Raw genomic sequence first — 8,638 nt, forward strand, 5'->3', positions numbered from 1 at the left:
GAGCCCGATCTGAGGCACTTTACTGCTAAATCTGACTCTGATACCAATTTTTTTTCTAAATTGATATGCATGAAATGATAGATATGTTCATGCACCCACTGCTAATAATTAAAATCGCTAATGCAACCAAATTAAACATGCACGGTGACATTTAAATACATATAATATAAGTAAACATATCAGTCGATAGCATTCACACAATAAATAACACAGTGACCACATCACTTATCTTTAAAAATGTTTGTCACCAACTGGCTCCTTATGTGGGATGTTCCTCCCAACCATAGGCTGTTTGTTCCATTTCTCTCGACAACAAGCCACCGCTAAGTTGGGGCCATTAGTCAGACAAGGAGGTCCAATTCTCTTGACTGTCTATTGTTCACACATAACAACCTTAAGTCTAGGTTTCAAATTCCAACAACAATTCTAATCCACCAACTTTCTTTGCCCTCAACCTGCACAACCCAAGGAATGGGATCCCCTTATTTGCCACGCGGACCCTCGGGCTATCCCTCTTCTCTCCAGGGATCCAGTGCATGCTTGGCTAAGAAAGCTCTTGCTAGGGACTCTAGGAATTCTCAGCTCTTCCAGGAATACTCATAGCGACCTTGTCAAGGCTCTTGAGTAGTTTCCACAATAGAAAACTCACTTACAGACACACAACCTACATTACAGGTGCACAACCTAATTCTCTATGAAACTACAAATTCAACAAGTGACCGTCCACACCCACTATTGCTGCGTTCAATTTCTAACACATAGCTCTCCTCTTGTTGTGCAAAAATATGCTATAAAAATAATCTCATCTTCCTACTCAAATTTCCTTTTTCTCTCATTCATTTTTTAATTCTCACACATTTCCCACAAAGGTTGTACTCAGCCCATGTTGTCATAAATTGGTGAGATGATGTTCCCCACTGTAACAATACCCCACCTTACCCTCGGTGAAGTGTTTACTTGCAGACCCAAACTTCCTTGTTGCAGTCACAGAAATGAGGTATTTTTTTCAACTTGTCTCTGAGTTTCCAGTAACTCAAATCAGATGTCACCATTACACTCGTCTTTGTGAGGCGTTTCCAATGATATAAAATTTTGCTCAATTTGGACTCAGGGAACCCAAGTTATGCTCCCTCAAAGTTTTATTAATTTTTTAATGCGACATAGCTCTTTTCCTGCCACGTGGCACATTGTTAGTCCACCACATCACCTAGCCCCAAGGTGCATTACGATGCCATGTACCTGTATTACTCTTTCACCCCTGTGGTACCACTGTATATATTGTGGCACTGTGGCACAAAAATTCTTGACATGATTCCAATATATTAATACATGGCTTATAATATATATACATATGTATAATTGGACCCTTGGAGGTGAGTCATCCAACAATCCATGTTGCACGTTCCAATTGATAGTTGACATGTGCCCCATATGCCATTGTGCTATCCAAGTTCTGCTGCGTGGTTCTTGTGCAAAATCTGACGATTTACTGTCCCCTTGCTAATCCAATGACATGTGGGGCCTCAACTCCCTCTCCTGACATCACAGGGGGAGAGCCCCTGCCGAAATCTCTGTTGTTCATTGCCTTTGAACCATCCGATGACCACCAATGCAACATGAGCTTCCCTCTCCCTTGCTCACATCACAGGGGGAGAGGCCCTGTGGGGTTTGTTGGACAATGCAATGTGACAACTTACTAATTCCACTTTTTTTTAACCTTAATACTTGCTTGTGAACTTATTCTTCTTCTTTGTGTTTCTTTATTAAGTCCAATTTTCCTTAACCTTAATACTTGCTTGTGAACTTATTATTCTTCTTTGTGTTTCTTTATTAGATCTTCAAGTTTATCAAACAAATATCAAGAGGAAAATATAAAGAGAGTGGACACAAAAGTTAGGCTCCAAGCCAAGGCAAAACCCCTCCAAGGGGAAAACCCAGAAAAGTCTTCTCTTCTTATAGAATCTTCAAATGAGACAATAAAGACCCAAACTCTAGGCCAAGTCCTCCTCCAAGTACCAAGTCAACCCTTCACATTAGCACAGCTCAATCCTACACCAACCAGCTTCTAGCTGCAACTTTGATCTTGCAATTTTGTCCAACAACTTTGTCTTGCACCTTCGACCTGCAAAAACCCTATTCTCGCAATGAAACAATTCTTCAAGTGACCTTCCTTTGAGCAAGACACTATCTGCCGAGGTCAAGAAAGTCAAAACAAGATACTCGCTCTTCCAGCGACTCGCTCCTACAACTTGACCTTCTTGCAATTTGGACCTGCAGTTTCGACCTCTTTTGTAGCTGCAGAAACCCTAGTTCTTTCCACGTGTGAGAGAGATAGAGCCCAAAAAGAAGTTTCTCCTTGAATTCTTTGCCTTCTAGACCTTCGCTCCTCCTTCCTTGCCTCTTTTAGGCTTAGATTTAACCTTTTCTTAAGAGATCGAACTTGTGGTGAATTGAATGCAAAATGAGGTCGAATTTGCTCCTTTATATAGCCTTTCCAAGGGGTTTGAATTCCTCCCTTTAGGCCGACTTGAAGCTTCTAGGGCCGACTTGTACTTTGGAGGTCTCTAGGACTTTCTAGGCTCAAAATAAATTGTTTTACAAGATATATTTTTGCCCGGAAGGGTCTTATAAACATGATGTTGACTCTCTTGACTCATGATAATAAATCCTATGACCTAACAAACCCTAGAAGCACGAAGAACATGCTTTTACCTAGAAGACCATCAATAAAGAGCATGAAACCCATGCTTTAAAATAATAACCTTTTGCTTTCTTTTGTTTGTTACATAAGATACGTATTGAAATGAGTACAACAACAATTATGAAGAGTGAAACTAGTTACATTTCCAACATGGTTTACATCCGTTGATCTCGCCGGTGAATCTATGCTGTTCAATGACAACACATCTCTGCTCGACCCACTATGGTTATGGGGCAAGGCTATATGGCTTTCGGCCTAGCCCTCGGGATTAAGCCTTCGACCCAACTCATACGAGCCCAAATCATTATAGGGTATAGTATTATGATGTATTGTTTTATGATATGTCGTGATATGCCATGCGATAGCGAAAACGAGATCTTTGTTGTCTGTTATGAACCCACGCTCCTTAGGTCACAGTGCAAGGTTATATGGGTTACCGACCTAGCCTTTCGTACTAAGACCTGTTAATTTTCCAGTGTTCTATGCTTAACACAATCACTTATTCCAATTCTTATTTAGTTAGCAATCACTTTATCCAATAAATTCAATCTTCTAGCAATAATAAACAATTGTAGATAGAACAGTGGTTAAATTTGGCAACTAGGGCCAAACTTCACATTGGAAAACTCATATGATGAAGCTGATATTTTTATTGGATTCCTCTTTTCGAGAGGTGTTGGATTGATCTAAAGATCATCTCATTCTAACATGTACAAATGGAATTATGAATTTATTTTGTTTATGGACAAATTGTCAAGGTTGACCAACAAACTAATGTAGGCTCAGAAGCCCAAAATACATGTCTTTTCATCCTCAACGTTGCATATAAATAGAAGGTGCATCTACCTCATTTCGATATCATTCATTCTTACACATATCTCTCTCTCCTCATCTGATAAGTCGTACAACTTCAGGACAACCTTCTTCTCCTCCACACGTACGAAGGGTGGATTGCGATTTTCTATTTCCAACGTTGACCAAGGTGTAGGGAGTTTGACCAGTGTTGACTGGGCAACATTGACCTTGTTTGACTGCGATTTTTGTGGGAATATTTATGTTTGGGAAGCTCGCATTCTTTGGCACAAAAATCAAGATTTTCTATGCTGTTTGACCAACATTGACCGCAACAAATTTGACTGCAGTTTAACTTTGCGTGGACCGAGTTTGATTGATATTTTCGGGATTGTTTTGGGCTAATTCAGAGTATCCTTGGAGTTTGAGTTGACTGGGTTTGACCTAGCTGTTTTGGAGGAAGATTTTTGCTGAGTTGACCAATGTTGACTTTTTGGTTAGGGCATCCTGTTGACTGCAGTTTGGCTGTGTTTGGGCAAGTAAATTTTGTATATTGTACTCTCTCTGATGAACTTTTGAAGAATAATAAGAAGATTTGATCAAAGGCTTTTCCCCACATTGGGGTTTTTCTCTGGCATCCGCCAAATATTGTGTCCTCTTGTCTTGGCTTGTCTTCTGCTTATTATTTATGTTTGATCTACATTTACTATCAATGTTAATGTGATTGTTAATCTGGAAATTGATATTGGGCTAATAAGAAAATTGAAGTGAATTGCTCTAAAGCGTAGAACATACCATTCTTATCTAAAATTAACATGGTATCAAAGCTCAGGTGAAGACAAAGCCCAAGTAAGAGTGAGAAGAGAAATCATTGAGATTTGTTGGACAAGGACAAGGACAAGATTCAATAGCCTCCACATCTTCCTTCAAATTTGATGGCAAGCTCAATGATAAGTATGATTATCATGCATGGAAGATGTCTCTTGATTTGACTTTGGAAGAGCAGGATGTTATGGATTATGTGTAGGGAAAGATTACTGAATCTCCTTCAAATGCACCGGCTGCCGCTAAGACAAAGTACAAGAAAGGTGAAGTCAAAGCTAAGAATATCATCATGGATTCTATTAACAAGCATTTGGTTGCATACATCTCCGATTTGAACACATCTAAGGAGATGTATGACAGGTTGGTTGGGATGTTCAAAGTTAGCAATGCATACTGAGTCCTCTTTCTCAAAAACAAGTTAAAAGACATAAAGAAGGGAAGAGGTGAAGATATCCAATCCTACTTCATGAAGATTACCGAGATAAAAAATGATCTTCTTTCAATTGGAGAAGTTATTGCTGATAGGGAGCTCACTCTCATTGCCCTTGGTGGACTCCCTCGTGAATGGCATGTGTTCAACACTACTATCCTCAACAATGACAGGATTCCAGGTTTTGATGAATTTTTGACTAGATGCACTCAAGAAGAGACAAGGATGATGGAGAGAGACATGCCTTCAAATATGAATGAACCCACTGCATGCTCCACTCATGCTAAAAAGAAGAACAATGCAGGCTCAAAGAAGCAATGTCAAGGAACACTGGGATTCAAAGTTGAAAGGAAGGGAAGTGCTTCATTTGTAACATGTTTGGCCACTATGCTAGGGAGTGTCCTATTAGAAGGGATACACCTCATGATGATGACAACCACAACCACAACAATTTCAGGGGCAACAACAATCAAAGGAATGACAGATTCAACAACAAAGGAAAAAGGAATGCTCTCGCTACTCAACATGGAAATGGTCGACCTCCCAAAAGATCAAGAAACTCCAGGTATGATGAATCTAATGTTGTAGATAACAAGCAAAATGAATTTTATCTTATATTTGCCCTCTCTACTGCCTCTCCTCCGGATACCTTGGGAAATTGGTTGATTGATAGTGGTGCCTCAAGGCACTTTACTGGGTATAAGGAAGCTCTTTCAAATCTGATAGAAAATGATACAAATTTGGAAATCATTCTTGGAGACAATGCCACCTATCCTGTGAAAGGAGTTGGAAATGTTACTCTTCAATTAAATCAAGGTAACACCATTCATCTTATAAGAAGTACTATATGTACCTGATCTAAAGAAGAACATGGTATCTATCTCGACGATGGAGGACAAAAGATTCAAGGTGGCATTCATTGATGGAAAGGTACGTGTTTGGAAAAGAAATTTCAAAAGAAGCATTTACTCTTGGATTCAGGGTTGATAACCTATATCAAATTGGAGGGAGTCCATTAGGAGCTATGTCTTGCGACACATCTCTTCAATCCGAATTATGGCACCGGAGGTTTGCTCATCTGCGTTATAAGGCTCTACCGATGCAAGGAAGATGGTGATAGGCATGCCCGAATTTAAAGTAGAACATGAAGGTGTTTGTCAGGGATGTGCCGAAGGAAAAGATACAAGGGGACCATTCCCCTCAAGTGATAGTAAAACTACCGACATTTTGCAGTTGGTTCATTCTAATCTATTTGGTATGATTCCTGTGACATCTTTGGGAGGATATTTATATTATGCTATCTTTGTGGATGATTTCTCTTGCAAAACATGGATATATTTCTTGAAGAAGAAGGACAAAGTATTCTCATGGTTCCATTCTTTCAAAGCCTTGGTCGAAAATCAAACAAAGAAGAAGATCAAAATATTGAGGACCGATAATGGAACTAAATATGAATCAAATGAGTTCAATGACTATTGTAGAGAAGCTGGCATTAATCGGGAGACTACTACTGTGTATACTCCTGAGCAAAATGGTGTTGTTGAAAGGAAAAAGCGTTCTATCATAGAAGCCACTCGTGCCATGCTTCATGATCAAAGCCCTCGGAAGTTCTTATGGGTGGACGCTGCCAACACTGCTGTGTACGTTCAAAATAGATGTCCTCATTAAGCGTTGGACTCCAAAACTCCCGAAGAAGTTTTCACTGGTAAGAAGCCTGATGTTTATCACTTTAGAATTTTTGGTAGTGCCATATATTTTCTTGTGCCGAAAGAAAAGAGAAGAAAATTAGATGCATCTGGGAAGAAAGGAACATTTGTGGGCTATAGTGAAACTTCAAAGGCATATAGAATCTATGTGCCTGGTCAAAGAGAACTGGAGATAAGTCATGATGTCTCCTTCGATGAAGATGTTGCCCTTAGGAAGATTGGTAACCTTCCTATTCCAAGGAAGGACAAAGAAGTAGATTCATAAAAGTAGGGAGAACTACAGGATGAGCCGATGCCCGATGTTGAAGAACCAATGGATCCCATTGATCCACATCCTTATGAAACCTCCTAAAAAAGGAGACCCTCATGGCTTAGGGAAATTCTCGAAGATGTCGAGAATCATATTGTTCCCAGGGGAACTTTTCGCGAAAGTAAGAAGCCGAATAGGTACCAAGGGTACTTAGCTGCAATGAGCACCATTGTTCAAACTGAGCCTTGCACATTCGAAGAAGTTGTGAAGAACCAAGTATGGAAGGATGATATGAATGAAGAGTATGAGTTGATTATGAAGAATGATGTCTCGGATGTGGTCCCTAGACCCAAGGACAAATCCGTTGTCACCTCGACATGGCTCTACAAGATCAAGCATGGAGCTGATGGAAGCGCTGAAAAGTTCAAGGCCAGGTTTGTTACTCAAAGCTTCTCTCAAAAGGAAGGTGTGGACTATGATGAGATATTTGCACCAGTTGCCCGATATACCACCATCCATTCAATTATAGCCCTTGCTGCCTTGTAACGATGGAACCTACACCAGATGGATGTCAAAACCACCTTCTTGCATGGTTCAATTAAATAGGAAGTCTATGTAGAACAACCCGAGGGGTTCGAAGTTCAAGATCGTCAAACACATGTATGCAGGTTGAAGAAAGCCCTCTATGGGTTGAAGCAAGCTCCCCGAGCTTGGTATGAGAGGATTGACTATTTGATGAAGCTGGGATTTACAAGAAGTGACGCTGATTCGAACCTTTAAGGTTGAGAATGACAGACCTCTCATCTTGGTACTTTATGTGGACGATCTCTTTCTGACAGGTGCAAACCCTCTTATTCATCAATGCAAGAGGGAGTTGACTTCTGAGTTCGAGATGAACAACCAAGGATTGATGCATTATTTCCTAGGCTTGGAGGTCTGGCAAAAGCCAGGTGAAATTTTCGTTTCTCAAGGAAAATACATTGTGAAGCTACTTGAAAGATTTGGGATGGTGGACTGCAAGTTCGTGACTACTCCGATGGAACTTAACTTCAAGAAGTTATGCGAAAGTGCTTCTAGGCTTGACTTGGGAAATCCTTCCGAGTATCGTCAACTCGTGGAGTCCTTGATGTTCTTGGTGAACTCTCGTTTGGACAGATACTTTGTAGTGAATACATTGAGTCAGTTTATGGTCGTGCCTCATCACATACATTGGATTGCTGCCAAGAATCTTTTGAGATATCTCTAGGGCACAATCACCTATGGACTGGGATACACTGTCGGGAATGTGTGGCTCCATGGTTATTCTGAGGCTGACTAGGTTGGCAGTGTGGTGGATCGTAAGAGCACATCTGGATGTTGCTTCTCTCTAGGTTCTGCTTCAATATCCTGGATGAGCAGGAAGCAGAAGTCTGTTGCTTTGAGAACCGCTGAGGCTGAATATATCGCTGCTAGTATAGCCTCCTGTGAAGTTGTTTGGTTGGGGAAGTTCTTTAGTGAGCTGTTTGAACATGTGTTGGATACCACCGTGATCTATTGTGACAACCAAAGTGGGATTCGTCTTTTTGAGAATCCCGTGTTTCATGACTGCTCCTAGCATATTGATATCAGGTACCACTTTATCCGGGATATGGTACAACGGGGAGCAATAAGGCTCCGTCATATTGGGATTGATGATCAGGTCGCAGATATTCTTACAAAGCCCCTAGGGAAGGTCAAATTCTTAACCTTCTTTGAACAACTTGGAGTCGTGGAGAGACCCTCTTATGAGGGTCCCATTTGATTTGGATATTAAGCCCTGGGAGCTCCGAGGGGGGGCTTGGGGTACTTCTTGGAGTGATGAGCGACCATAGGTGAGTGGTTCACCTTCCCCTAGTGGTGCACGATGTACTAGCTTGGTCTAGGATAGTATATGTCTAACATTCTTGACATATGAT

The sequence above is a fragment of the Pinus tabuliformis genome, chromosome 4_2, assembly GCF_031772625.1.
Source record: "Pinus tabuliformis cultivar Carrire ecotype Pingquan chromosome 4_2, CPIR1, whole genome shotgun sequence".
Classification (NCBI taxonomy): Eukaryota; Viridiplantae; Streptophyta; class Pinopsida; order Pinales; family Pinaceae; genus Pinus; species Pinus tabuliformis.